The sequence below is a fragment of the Sus scrofa genome, chromosome 1 (assembly GCF_000003025.6).
Source record: "Sus scrofa isolate TJ Tabasco breed Duroc chromosome 1, Sscrofa11.1, whole genome shotgun sequence".
Classification (NCBI taxonomy): domain Eukaryota; kingdom Metazoa; phylum Chordata; class Mammalia; order Artiodactyla; family Suidae; genus Sus; species Sus scrofa.
In genome coordinates, this window is record NC_010443.5 from 133,249,999 (window position 1) to 133,264,971 (window position 14,973).

A 14,973-nucleotide genomic window follows, 5' to 3' on the forward strand; every position below is an offset into this window, starting at 1 on the left:
GGCACAGCGGAAATGAATCTGACTGGTGTCCATGAGGACGCAGTTTCCATCCCTGGCCTCACTCAGTGGGTTAAGAATCTGGTGTGGCTGTGGCTGTGGTATAGCTCTGATTCGACCCCTAGCCTGGGAACCTCTATATGCCACTGGTGTGGCCCTAAAAAGACAAAACACAACAAAACAAAATAAACCTAGGTTCGTTGACTTAGTCCCCTTCTACTGTTCACAGCCCTTTGTGCTCAAGTGAGGATACTTGGTGTCCTTAGGGAGAGAAAGAGGAGGGAAAAGGAAGAGGAAGATAATCATATGAAAGTGTGACAGAAGAATCTGTTAGGAAAGTAAGGGAGATTGAGTTTTGTGATGTGGTTTCTTGACCTTGCTACTCTTGGTTTGCTGTGTATGCTTTGAATAATTGAAAGCATGGCTAGACACTGGGGCAATCCTATGGAACAATAAGGCATGATCCCCATGGGATTTTATGCCAGCATAAAAGAGATCAACAAGTAATTACAAATGTCCAATCAGTAAATGATTGTGTTAATAATTAAGTGAAGAGTTATTCTAGATTTTGAATTTTATGAGGTCAGGATAATGCTTGCTTTGCCCCTTTCACAGTATAGTGTTTGGTGACTAGTTGGTGATCCCCAAATAGTTACTGAATGATATGATGGATAGTGAAAGGTCTAAGAAGAAAAAAATTCCTGCTGTCCTGAAAGCATGTAAAAAATGGCCTATCTTGGTCTAGAGTGACAGCAAAATTTCCTGAGAAAATGCTGTTTAGGCTGATATATTAGACAATTGTCATGGCCAAGAAAGGCCAAGGAACAGCATGTGAGAAGACCCGCAGGCAAGAGGGAACCTATCATAGTTCAGGAAGGAGAGATATGTAGCAAGGGGCAGTGGGCACTGGTAGGGTTAGAGTATTGCATTAGTTGTTTGTTGCTGTGTAGCAAATGACTCTGGAACTTAGGGCCTTAAGACCACAAAATCTAATGATCTCATAGTTTCCATGTCAGGTATCAAGAAGTGGCTTAATTGTTGATTCTGGCTCAGGGTCTCTCATGGGGTTACAATAAAAATATTGATTGGGGCTGTAGTAATCTGAAGGATTGACTAGGATTGGAGTATTTGCTTCCAAGAGGTTCTTGCACTTGGTTATTGGCTGGAGTCTTCAATTCTTCTCTGGCTTTAGACCAGAAACGTTAGTTCTTTACTGCATGGGTCTTTCCTTAGAGTTGCTCAGGACATGGCACTTAACTCTCCCCAGAGTAAGTGAATTGCCAGAGAAATAGAGAGAGGCAGAAGATGCATGACCTTTATGATCTAGCCTCAAAAGTGGCATGTCTTCACTTGTACTGTATGGTCTTGGTCATACAAACTAATACTGATACACTGTGGGGGAGACTACAGAAGAATGTGAATACCAGAAGGCCAGGTTCATTGGGGCCATCTTGGGGGCTGGCTGCCATAAGGCTAGATGGAGTAGGGTTTTTAAGCCATATTAAGGCTTTTGGACTTTATTCTAAGAACAATGATAAGACTTGGAAGGGTTTTAAGCAGAGTCCAGCCATAAGACTTCTGTCCCTGAAGAGTGTAAGGAATGGCTAAGTAGAGGCATGACCTCATTCCTGCGGCATAGGTGTGCATTAGTTCATCCAGCCAGTATTTACTGGGGAGCTTGGATATGCCAGGATATGAAGGAGATGTGAGGGGTGTACAGGTGAGAAGACCTCCTCATAGTCTGACCTCTTGAAGCTTACAGTCCAAGGGGTGATACAAGTTAGTAAGAGAGCCGTTACACTCTACCATAATAACTTCTATAGCAGGATAAAGTACAGGTTTCTCTGAGAGCTCTTAGAAGAGCTCATAACTCATTTGAGAGAGTGAGGAAAGGACTTTTGGAGGAGGTGCCATCAAAGTAGGGACCTAAGGATGAGTAGGAAAAGGGTAATGTCCCACACATGGACATAGGCTAAGAAATGAGAAAGAGAATGGCCTGTTTGGGGAACCGAAAGTAATTCAGTGTGTCTGGAGTCTAGATTGGAGGTAGGTGTGGGCGGATGGGTGAGCAATACAAAGTCAGTGCTGTAAGTAGGGTCACATCAGGATGAGGTCTTTTTTCTTGTTAAGGAGTTTGGCCTTTATTTGGGGAGCAAGAGGAAGTTACCAAAGTCCTTTAAGAAGAGAATGCACACTTGAGGGTGATTAATCTGGTTGCAACATGGGGAATAATTTGAAAGCAAGTGTGGAGGCTGGAGGAGGTATTAATGGCCATGATAATAATACAGGTTTAAATTAATGGTGGCCTAAATAGGGTTGGTGAGAATTGGACTTGAGATATTTAGGAGGTTAAGTGGCTAGAATCTGAGGATTATTCATTGAAAGACAAGGAAGAGGAAGTCTAGGGTAAGGCCTAGACATGGCTTAATCATCTGTGTTCCAGGCAATGATCAAAACTGGCACAAAAGAAGGCAGGAAGGGGTATGATGACCAGAAATGAGGTACATGTTCTGGGCTGGGTCTTCCTGATCCAGTTACTGGGATTCAGCTACAGGGCTCAGTAAGCTTGACTTTTTTGGAAGTCTGCAAATTACATCACAGATCCTGAGAAGAGGGGAGCCTGCAGCTATGGAGTGGCTCCTTCTTACCAGGGAGGTTGGATGGCAGGAAATAAAATAATTCCTAAGAACAATAAAGATTTTTTTCATCTTGAGGACAAACCAGCAATGAACACTTGTATACCCCAGAAGACAGTGGAATGAATTCCAGGAGGTTTTATATGGTGGTAAAGGATATTTTACCTGTGATATTTTAACCAAAAATGTTCTATGGCAGCAAATTTGCCTCCAATAAGAAACTACATCTCCCCCATCATATAAAAAGCCTCTTGTTTATAAATACACACTAGTTACTCAATCCTTTTCTCTTTTAAGCTTCTCAGTTCTGAGAGAGTTGAATCAGCGATAAAGACCACTTTACAATACCTATTTCCTGAATTGCACTTCTTATGAATAGTGAACAATGGGTGTGTAGATACTATATATAAAACCGCAGGCCTAATTGACATTATGGGGTCAAGAGTTAAAATTATGTCAAACACAGAGAGCCTGGTAACTCTCCATTTGTCTCCTTCTTCTCTCCACTTTATCCCAGATCATTACCACTCCCACTGGTCCTTTTATACACCCAAGCTAGTCTGATTCATCTGCTTCTCTTTCCTCCTTTCCTCCTACAGATACTGCTAAAATTATTTTCTATTGAGTTATAACTGTATTTCTTTAGCATCCCAAGCTCCACCTTTAGCTTCCAGTGAGTATAGGCTTAAAGATAGGACTTCATTTTGGATGCTTTTTTTGACTTTCTTGTTAGTGTCAAACAATTCCTTTGCGGTCTATTCTGTGAGCTTATGAAAGAAGTTTTTAGAGTCCAGGAGGACCCACTACTTTGTACCGAGTGAGCTGGAGACCCTTTCCAGACAGCAAAAGCAGTTTGCTTGAGCTGTTTACTGCTCTGTTCCTTGCCTCTCACCTCTTTCTACTGTACTGTACATTCCGTCCCCTGCTGATTGTTAATGCTTGACTCTCTGCCCTTTTGGAAGAAACCATTTATGCAACCACAATTATCTTGACTAATTTTTCCCCCAAAAGTGATTCTGCTAACACACCCTGTGCTGTACTCTCTTCCAGAATATTTGCGTTTGAGACTATTCGTGGAGAGATTAACCTGTTAGCAAAAGTGAGATTGCACAGGTAGATGCATTTGCTGACAATTATTGAATGGAACATCAGCACTGGCTGAGCAGTCACTTAAGTCAGAGGCTTATCCCTTGTGGCAGCTGTCATATAATGAGGCTTGAAACAGGCTGAATTAATGTGGAGCTAGCAACTCACTTCTGAACTCTTGAACTCACTTGCTCAGCCTGTTACCTATAAAACTGGTTATTTGAGCTATCTTTACCAAGTGTACAAACAAAAAGCAATTCTGTTGAATACTACTTGGTCATAATCATCACGAACTTCAAATATATTTTTTATTCATATGATAAAGCGTATTCATATGGTATATTCATATAACCAAGTTTAATACCCATTTTACTCTTGAAAAAGTGAAGAGCAAGGAGTTAAGTGACTGGATCTAGTTACTATGTTACTCTGAGTAAGGAGCTGAACTAGATGGAGAAGGCAGTTTTCTTAAAATGTGGCTTATGTTGGCCCTCTTAAACACTCCAAATTTTTCTTTTTCTTCAACAAAATATATTTATTGAGTAACTATTTGCAAGAGATGCAAGATACACTGTGCCGTATATTAAGGTCAAAAGACAGAGATCCTACTTGCATGGACCTTAAGTGTGAAGATTCTGGGAATAATTGTAGACTTAGAAAGAAAGTGAGTCAGAATATGTCAAAGATGGTTCCAGTGCACAAATACTGTGAAAATTGTGTCAGAGTGATAAGAAAAAGGATTCTCAAAAAGGAGGTGACAAGACTTCTACCACACTTTCCTCCAGACTCATAGGTAGAAATGCAAGCTAGTAGGAGGGTTCTGGAGACAAGGTGAGCATTTTGGTTGAAGAAAGAACTTTTTATAGGTCAGTGGCGTGAGCTCCCTTTCTAAAAAGTGCAATCCATAAAAGGAAAGTTTGATAAATTAGAATTAGTCAAAATTAAATCCGATGTATCCATGGAAGACCCAGTTGATAGGGTGAATAGGCAAGATATAGACTGAGAGAAAATATTTGTAAACCACATATCTGACAAAGGACTAGTATCTAGACTATATAAAGAACTCTTAAAACTTAGCGGTTTAAGAAATGAGAAAACCATGGAGTTCTCGTTGTGGCACAGTGGTTAACGAAGCCGACTAGGAACCATGAGGTTGCGGGTTCGGTCCCTGTCCTTACTCAGTGGGTTAGGGATCCAGTGTTGCTGTGAGCTGTGGTGTGGGTTGCAGATGTGGCTTGGATCCTGCGTTGCTGTGGCTCTGGCATAGGCTGGTGGCTACAACTCTGATTAGACCCCTAGCCTGGGAACCTCCATATGCTATGGGAGCGGCCGTAGAAAAGGCAAAAAGACAAAAAAAAAAAAAAAAAGAAATGAGAAAAACCCATAAAGAGATGTTTTTCTACCAAGGATATTCAGATAGGTAAGCATATGAAAATATGTTCAGCATTATTAGCCATTAGGGAGATGCACAATGAAGTATCACTTACATTTATCAGAAAAGCTAAAATAAAAAATAACACCACTAATTGCTGGTGAGGATTTGGAAAAAGTGGAAAACTCATACATTGCTGGTGGGAATGTGAAATGTCATAGCCACTCTGGAAAACATTTCGGCAGTGTTTTAAAAAACAAAAACAAACTAAACATGCAACAGCCATATAACTGCAGTTATACTCTTGGATAGTTATCCCAAAGAAATGAAAACTTATGTTCGTACAGAAACTTTCACATAAATGTTTATAGCAGCTTTATTCATAATAGAAAAAAAACAACTTTAAACAACTCAGATGGTTTTAATGGGTCAGTGAATGAGCAAATGGATTGATGGATGAACAGGTGCATCCATTCCATGCAGTGCTATTCAGCAATGAACTGCTGATATATCCAACAACATGGATGAGTCTCAAGAGAATTATGCTGATCCAATCTCAAAAGTTTAGAAACTGTAAAATATCATTTATATAGCATTATTGAAATGATAGAATTATAGAAAGGGAGAAAAGATTAGTGGATGCTGGAGGGGACAAAGGGTATAGGGGATAGGAGGGAAGTGAGTGGCAATATGAGGAATCCTTGTGGTGATAGAACTCTTCTCTGTCTTGATTGTGTCAATATTAATATCTTGGGTCTGATATTATACTACAGTTTTTTTTTTTCTTTTTCAGCTGAACCTGCAACATATGGATGTTCCTGGACCAGGGGTCAAATCCGAGCCACAGCTGTGACCTATGCCACAACTGCAGCAATGCCAAATCCTTAACCCAGTGAGCTATGCTGGGGATTGAACCTGCGCTGCCTCAGAGACAACACCGGAGTCTTAACCCACTGTGCCACAGGGAGAACTCCATTATACTATAGTTTTGCAAGATGTTACCATTGGGAGAAATTGGGTAAAAGATACATGGGACATCTCTGTATTATGTCTTAGACCTGCATGTAATTATCTGTAATTAATTATCTGTAATTATCTTAAAGTAACAAGCTTAATTTTTTTTTTCTCTTTTGAGGGCTGTACCATGGCATATGGAGGTTCCCAGGCTAGGGGTCTAATTGGAGATGTTGCCACTGGCCTACACCAGAGCCACAGCAACGTGGGATCGGAGCTGTGTCTGCGACCTACACCGCAATTCACGGCAATGCCAGATCCTTAACCCATTGAGCAAGGCCAGGGATCGAACCTGCAACCTCATGGTTCCTAGTCAGATTCACTTCTGCTGCGCCATGATGGGAACTCCTAAAGTAACAAGCTTAAAAAAATTAAACTTTTAAAAATTGAGTTAGCCGAAAGGGATGCAGCAGAGAAAGGCAGTCTAGGTGGATGGACAAATGGAACTGAAACTAGACCAGCAAAACTTGACTGCAGGGCATAGGCTAGGCAGTGAAGAAGGCTGGAGTGCTCAGTCAAGGTCAAAATTAGAAAAGACATTGTTTTGGGAATTTGAAATTTCTAAAACTTATGGAGAGACTTTGAAGAGTTTTAAGTAGGAGAGTAGCACAATCAGAGTTTTGTTTACAATGGTAATTGGAGGATAATAGGAAGTTTAATCAATAGAAAGGGGCAGGCAGAGTAGGGGAAATGTGGAAATAAAATTTTAGAGGTATTGGAGTTCTCTTGTAGTGCCTCAGGTTAGAGATCCGGCATTGTCACTGCAGTGGCTTGGACTGTTGCTGTGGCATGTATTTGATTCCTGACCCGGGAACTTTCACATGCCACAGGCATGGCCATATGGAATGACTGGCCAATAGGGACCTGCTGTATATCACAGGGAACTCTACCTAATATTCTGTGATAATCTGTATGGGTTATAGAATAGTGGATGTCTGAATCACTTTGTTGTACAGCAGGAAAAAAACCCCAAATTTTAGAGGTATTGATGATGTATAAGAATAGGGATCCTGAAGATAAAAAGTAAGAAAATGTAGGAAGATGTGATTTTGGGGTAAATATCAGGATTTTAGTTTAAGAGATGGAATAGTTTTAGAAAATGGCAAAGAAGTGGATTTGAAATGAATGTAAACAGTAGAGTGGACAGTCCAGGAGCTGTGCTGTCAGGTATGTTGTACACAGACATTGGGTTCACCTAGGATTTAGAATGATGACAGCACTGGAGAAGCATGGCAGGTAATAAGAATGATCCAGGTGCTCTAATCTGTAATAAATGCGAATAGTAACCAGAAAGTCAATAATAACAAGGGAAAGGGAAAGACAGATCTGCAGACAGATGATACAACCCTCAATGGAGGTGTTTTTATTTAAAGGACAAGGGGTAGATATCTGAAGGCAGCAATGTAGAGCAAAAAAATGTGATGTGCTCCTCTCCTCATCACATGAGAGGAGCCACCTCAGATTGGGAAGTGGGAATAAGCAAGTAGAGGGAGTGTTTGAGGAAAAGGTAGAAAATCAAGGATCATTTACAAAGAATGGGAATCCTAGAGAGTAACATGAGAAGGGCTGATGGGTTTGTCAATAATGGGAGGGTGATAGGTGGATATTGGAGCTGGAGACACAGAATTGAATGAGGATGAGAAGAAAGGGCATATGACCTGAGGGGTTTACATTTTGGGTTGTGGTGAAAGATGATAGTCTGTGACAGGCATGAATGAATTAACAGCCCTCATGATGCAGATTGGATTTCTGCCATCAGATGGCTTTTAGACCAGCAGAGTCATTAGACCCTTGTGGTGTCTGAGATGCAAGACATTTGTTGTTTGTGTCCTGGTCAGTAGACTGTGGCCTTCAGAAAGCAGTTGGTTTCTGTTTCGGAAAGGCCCAGTCCAAAGCATGGGAAGTGCAGTTAGGCCAATGTGAGAATGGAAAGAATTTCCAGCATTGGAAACACTTGGGCTTTGGTAGGGAAGATTGATGTGGTTAAAATTCTGGCAGGCCTGTCCTGACATTTGTGGGACCTGGAGCAAAAGGATGAATTGAGAACCCCCCTCCCTGTGGTTTCCCCCTTGTCTTCTTAGTCCTGGCTTTGTTCTGCATCAGGAAGTATCCTGCTTCTGGGGGAGGACACTACTGGCTCAGTTCTTGCTCAGAAGGTCTGTCCTGGGACCACATACAGGCAGGACCTGGAAATGAGCTCAGGGCTATTGACAGGGAATTTTAAGGTTCTGGGTACCTATACTCCTGTCTACATGAGGGATTATAGACACCAGACTGGCATGTCCCCATGAACTCTTTGCTGTTGAAAAAGAGGCTTAGCCTGATGATGATCAGGGAAGGACCATCTAAATGACTGGCACAGTGCAAGGCCTGTGGGTTGGGACCCTTTGTGCATGGGTCTAATTGTGGTATTAGGTTCAAGTCAAGGTGAAATACACATTCAGCACATTTTAAGAGATAGCATATATTTTTTTAAAGTAATGGTTTATCATTATTTATTTAATAGCATTAAGATTGTTTGTATTTTTTTCACTATTATAAACAATGCTGAAATTCACCCAATTCACTTACATATACATATTGCACATCAAGAATTGTTTAATCACTGGAGATACAGTAATGAACAACAACAAAAATAGAAGTTACGTACTAGTTAGGTGAGTATGTCCATACAAATAATTATATATAATGCCAGATGAGGGTAAATGCTACAAAGAAAAATAAAGTAGGGAAGGGAAGTTTGGGGTGTTGCAGTTTAAATAAGATGATCCAGGGGAATCTTCCTGAGAAGATGAGGTCTGAGCTCAGAAATGAAGGAAGCAAGAGGATGGAGGCAGCAGGTTTCTAGAAAGAAGATATTTCCAGCAGAGGATTTCAGTCAATCCAGCAACAAATTTTCTTTATGTCCTTGGGTTAATATTTCTGTAGAATAGATTCTAAAATGTGTTATATCTGGGTCTAAGACCAGGTGCATTTTACATGGGACTAATGTGATTAATTTATACCTCTAGCAATTATATCTTAGAGTGATTCTTGGTCAAATCTTTGCCAAAGCCCTTAAAAGCAACTAGTTATATGGGAAAATATTTGATAAGATTCGTAAGGTGAAGGATGTACCTCCAAATTAACCTGCTTTAGATAAAATAGATGGTTTCTGAATTGTTTTCTAAAGAGGTGCCATTTAGCTATCTGAAGGGCTTTATTGATTTGTAGCCACTCTTTATATATTTTGGAAACCAACACTACATTATGTATGTTGCAAGTATTGTCGTGCATATACTGTTAATTCCCCAGGAATGGTGGACCCCTGGTGTGAAAGTATTCTAAATTCCGGTGTGACATCATGGGGAGCGGCCTGCTGATCGTCAGAACTTCCTCTGAACTAAAATTCTTGTTCTTTCAGCAGTTAAAATTTTGGTGTTTATTACAGTGTCTTAACCTACCCTAATTAGTGCTTTGGGTTTTCTAAGTAAATAATCGTATAATCTGATAGGAGTATGTTTAATTTTGTAACAAACTGCCAAACTGTCTTCCAAAATGACTGTATCATTTTGCATTTCCACCAACAATGGATGAGAGTGCCTGTTACTCTCTATCCTCAACAGCATTCGGTGCTGTCAGTGTTTTGGATTTTAACCATTCTAATAGGTGTGTAGTGGTATTTCACTGTTGTTGCCTAATCCCATTTTGAAACTCTGTATTCTTTTTTTTTTTTTTTTTTGTCTTTTGTCTTTTTTGTTGTTGTTGCTATTTCTTGGGCCGCTCCCACGGCATATGGAGGTTCCCAGGCTAGGGGTTGAATTGGAGCTGTAGCCACTGACCTACGCCAGAGCCACAGCAACGCGGGATCCGAGCCGCGTCTGCAACCTACACCACAGCTCACGGCAACGCCGGATCGTCAACCCACTGAGCAAGGGCAGGGACCGAACCCGCAACCTCATGGTTCCTAGTCGGATTCGTCAACCACTGCGCCACAACGGGAACTCCTGAAACTCTGTATTCTAATTGAAGACTGCCTTTGGCTTGAGAATTTTTAAGTGCTCTAGAACTATTTATGTATTCCACTTTCTCTACTGCCATATACCGAGAAGTAGAATGAGAGTAAAGAGTACTTGGGGCAGAGGGAGAAATAAAGTAAGAAGTTTTAGGCCTGTGGGATAGGACTTTGCGTATGTATATGTGTGCCAAATGGCTGTCTTCACCTGCTCATTAATCCAAAAATCCCTCTGACTCTTGGGAAATAGTTTGAGTAAATGTAGAGTTGGTAGAGTTATTAATGATCTATGAGGAAATTTGTGTCGTTAGGTCTAGTAAATTCAAAAGCTAAAGTATCATCAATTTTATTGTTTAATAAAAGGGAATTACAAGGAGGGTGAAAGTAGATTAAGAATAGAGGAGCTGGAGAGAAACCAAGGGTACCTGGTGGCTCATTATGGCATCTTGGAAACTGGTTAGGTAGGTTTTTGAGATCTATTTTTATGAGAAAATATACATGAATAAAAAACCTGTAATATTCAAGAGACTTTGATTTTAGTAAGGATTGTATGATAGATATCCTGGATTATCCTTGTGGGTCCAATGTGATCACAAGGATGTGAAAGGGAGGCGGGAAGGACAAGGCAGATAGGAAATATGAGGACAAGAGCAAGGTCAGAGACAAGATAATACTTCTGGCTTTGAAGATAAAGAGGCCATGAGCCAAGGAATGGAGCTCACCACTAGAAGCCTGGAAAGAAAAGAGATTCTTCCATAGAGCCTACAGAAGAAAGGTAGCCCAGAAGACTCATTTTGTTTGTTTATTCAAATTTTTTTATCTTATAATGATTTTTACTTTTTCCATTATAGCTGGTTTACTGTGTTCTGTCAATTTTCTACTGTACAGCAAGGTGACCCCAGTCACACATACATGTATACATGCTTTTTTCTCACATTATCATGCTCCATCAGAAGACTCATTTTAGACTTCTTACCCCCAGAGCTGTAGGTGAATAAATTGACGTTACTTTAAACCACTAGGTTTGTGGTAATTGGTTACAGCAGTAATGGGTTGTTTTTACCCACAACGCTTCTGTCACCAAGTGTGTGGGTTTTCCACACCAAGCAATTCTCCAATTTTCTGCGGACACCAGCTGGGTGTCCCACAGTGCAGTTCAATTCTGACACTACCCAGAGTGTGCACAGACCCCACAGAATAAGGGCTCAGACCCACAAAACTGTCCCTACTGCAGATGCCAGTCTCAAGTCTGAATTAACCTGTACTTAAGACCAACTGGCTAAAAATTGGGGGTTCTCATGACCCTCTCTTCAAGTTCAATAATTTGATAGAATGGCTCACAGAACTCAGGAAAGCACTTTGCTTATTATTATCAGTATTTATTACAGTGGGCATTATAACAGATACAAATAAATATCCAGAAGAAGAGGTACACAGGGCAAGATCTAGCAGGGTCCTCAGCATTAGAGCATCTGTCCCCATGCAGTTGGGGTATGTCACATTCCTGGCACATAGATGTATTCACCAAACCAGAAACTCTACAAACATTGTTGCTTAGGGTTTTTAGGAAGGTTCCATTACATAAACACAGTTGATTAAATCAGTGCCCCTGAATGATTAACTTCATCTCCAGTCAGTCTCCCCTCCCTGGAGATGGGAGCATGTGGCTGAAAATTCTAACACTCTAATCACAGGGTTGGTTCCTTTGGCAAATAGCCTCCATACTGAAGCAATCTGGGAGCCCCCCAGAAGTCCCTTTGTTAGCATAAGTTCAGGTGTGGTTGAAGGGGGCTTATTATGAATATGAATAAGATACTCCTCTTATCCCTATCACTTAGGAAATTCCAAAGGTTTCAAAAACTCTTGTGTCAAGACAAAGACCAAATATATACTACTTATAATCACAATATCACAAGCAGCAATAGGAAACAAAAATTAACTTTATTAGTTTGATATCTGACAAAGAAAAGAAAAAAAATACTATCAGTGTGGGCTCTAGGAATCTTGATAAATGTGTTTTGTTTATTTGCTATTTATTTATTTATGTTTTTGGCTGAGCCCAATGTATGTGAAAGTTCCTGGGCCAGGAATCAAACCCCTGCCACAGCAGTGACAATTCTGGATCCTTAACCTGCTGTACCATAAGGGAACTCCAGCTATTTTTATTTATTATGTGTTGAAGTAGATGTAAAGAGATACTAAGGCATCATGCAGGGAGTCAAGTGTCTTAGAGGCCTTTCAGTGGGTGTGTTAACAATTTTCCTAGAGCTAAGTCTAGAGTGCATGCCTCTTCATTGATGACAAGAATGTGCCTGATATTGTCCTATTGCCTCTCAGCTCCAAATCTACCCTTCATTGTCATGCTTATTAACTGAGAAGTGTCTTGTAAACCTTTGTTTTTTACCTCCTGACACCATTGTCAGTAGAGAGCAAAAGAGGAATGTTGCAGATATACTTCAGATGCACATTTCCCTTGTCTCCTTCCTGTGGTACTTGGCCATCCTGCTGCAGGACACCCTGAGGAGTTGACCTTCAGCAGATTTCAGTGGTACTACTTGCAGGCAGCTTCCTGGAAAGCTCACTTCCCAAGACTTAGCAGCATCCCTGTGGGCAGCTTCTAGGTGAGTTATGTGTGTGCTTCCCATATCTTCCCAGTGAATTCCATAGTAACCTCTACTGGCAGTTTCCCAGTGAGTTTCACTAGCACCTAGGAATAGTTCTGTGCCCTACAGTAGCCTTGACCTTTTGACTGTGAACTAGCTGTGGCCTAGGGCAGCCCAGCAACTTCACTGTTATCCAGTAGACTGCAGCCATAGCCCTCTAACCAGGTCTGATTCTGAGCCGTGGGGAGGAGGACCCTTCCAAGTGTGTTCCTTTCTTGGGTTCTCTCATCAGACTTAGCGTAATCTTTAGAGCTCTATTTTGGTAGCCAATTCTCTATAAATAATGAATAATTATTTATGATAAACCTTCCCTGTTCTAATTATTATGGGACAAGCATGACTGGCCTTTAACTCATATTGGGACATGATGCTAAGAAAGAAAGAATGTTCTACATGGGGCTAAGTTCAAACTTTAATTAAATGTTATGTTTCTTTTGGATTTTGTTGTTGTTCTAACATGGATTTTGATGTTGCTTATAAACATTTCCCAAGTCCATATGGTGTACTTGAGAACTAATTAGAATATCTAAAAACAGTACACATTGGGAGTTCCCGTCATGGCCCAGTGATGGGAACGAATCCGACTAGGAACCATGAGGTTGCGGGTTCGATCCCTGCCCTTGCTCAGTGGGTTAAGGGTCTGGCGTTGCTGTGAGCTGTGGTGTAGGTTGCAGACTCGGCTCAGTTCCCGCGTTGCTGTGGCTCTGGCGTAGGTTGGTGGCTGCAACTCTGATTAGACCCCTAGCCTGGAAACCTCCATATGCCGTGGGAGCGGCCCTAGAAAAGGCAAAGACAAAAATAAAAATAAAAATAAAAACAGTGCACAATGAGCAGCACACACACACACAATCACTGCATTAGGAATTGAGACAGTAAACCCAACTCTAGCGTTGAGAGTGTCAGGGAATTATTCAGAGAGAAGTCACTCTGAGCTTTTCTCTTAAAGGGTCTGATTAGGCAAATTTAAGATTTTTAAGCTCAAAGATTCTATGATATTTGATTTAAGTTGTGTGAACATTCAAATAGCAAAATGTTAGTGAAACAGCTGTTTTGAAGGCTAGACACAGATTCTGGCGCAAGAGAGAGACACGCGACAGAGAGACACTGGGAATAACCATTGAGAATGAGAAGAAATGTTCTGAGCTGGGATTTGTTCTCCTTGTGCCCAGTGCAGGGAAATCTAGATGAAATATCACCATAGCAGTGGCAGGTAGAAGTCATTCCTAGGCAACTACAAAGCAGACATTTTTTTTTTCAGCGTTGGAGGAATTGCACAGAAACACATGGAAACAGATGTAAAGCTATGTAAATATGGTCAATACTTTCTTTTTTATTTGAAAGTCTGAGTTGAGCATTGGTGGATTGAAAGACTGGGATTTTTTTTTTTTTTAAATTAACAGTCTTGCAGGATACAATAGGCAGACCAATGAGAGATTAGTTTAGTATTCAAAAAAGATCAGCTAATGGTGAAGAGCCAGGGCAGCTATCAAATAAAAGGATTGTGTGCAGTAATTATTCTGGGTAGTTAATGGTCTTAGACATAGTGAATCCCTTTTACCCAAGACAGTGCAGCAAAAATGATGGGATATCACTTTTGAGGTTAGGTTCAAAAGGATGTCAACTTGCATCTTTTCCTCTCTTGATCTCTTTCTTGCTCACTCAGATGAAGTCAGCTGCCATGTTGTGAGCTTGCCTTGTGGAGAGGCACATATGATAGGGAACTGAAGGCAGCCCCTGACCAATATCTGGTGAGATCTGAGGCCCTCAGTCTTGTGAAGGACCGAACCTCATGGCATCTTTCTTCATTCAAGTCTTAAGATGAGAGAGACCACAGCCCACACCTTGGTTATAGTCTGTGAGAGGCTTTGAAGCAGAGATACCCAGATAAGCTGTGCCTAAATCATAAACTCATAGAAACTGTGAAGTAATAAAGTTTTATTAGATGTTATTTAATTTGTTATTAATATATTATTTATGAAATTTTGTTTAATAAATAAGACCTAAGTTTTGTTATGTAGCATAGAGAACCAATATAAATATAGAACAAGTATTACTTTTCTGTGGTTGCTGTAACCAATTACCACCAACATGGTGGTTTAAAACAATAGAAATCTGGAGTTCCTCTTGTGGCTCAGAGGAAACAAATCTGACTAGTATCTATGAGGACGCAGGTTCGCTCCCTGGCCTTGCTCCGTGGGTTCAGGCTCGGAC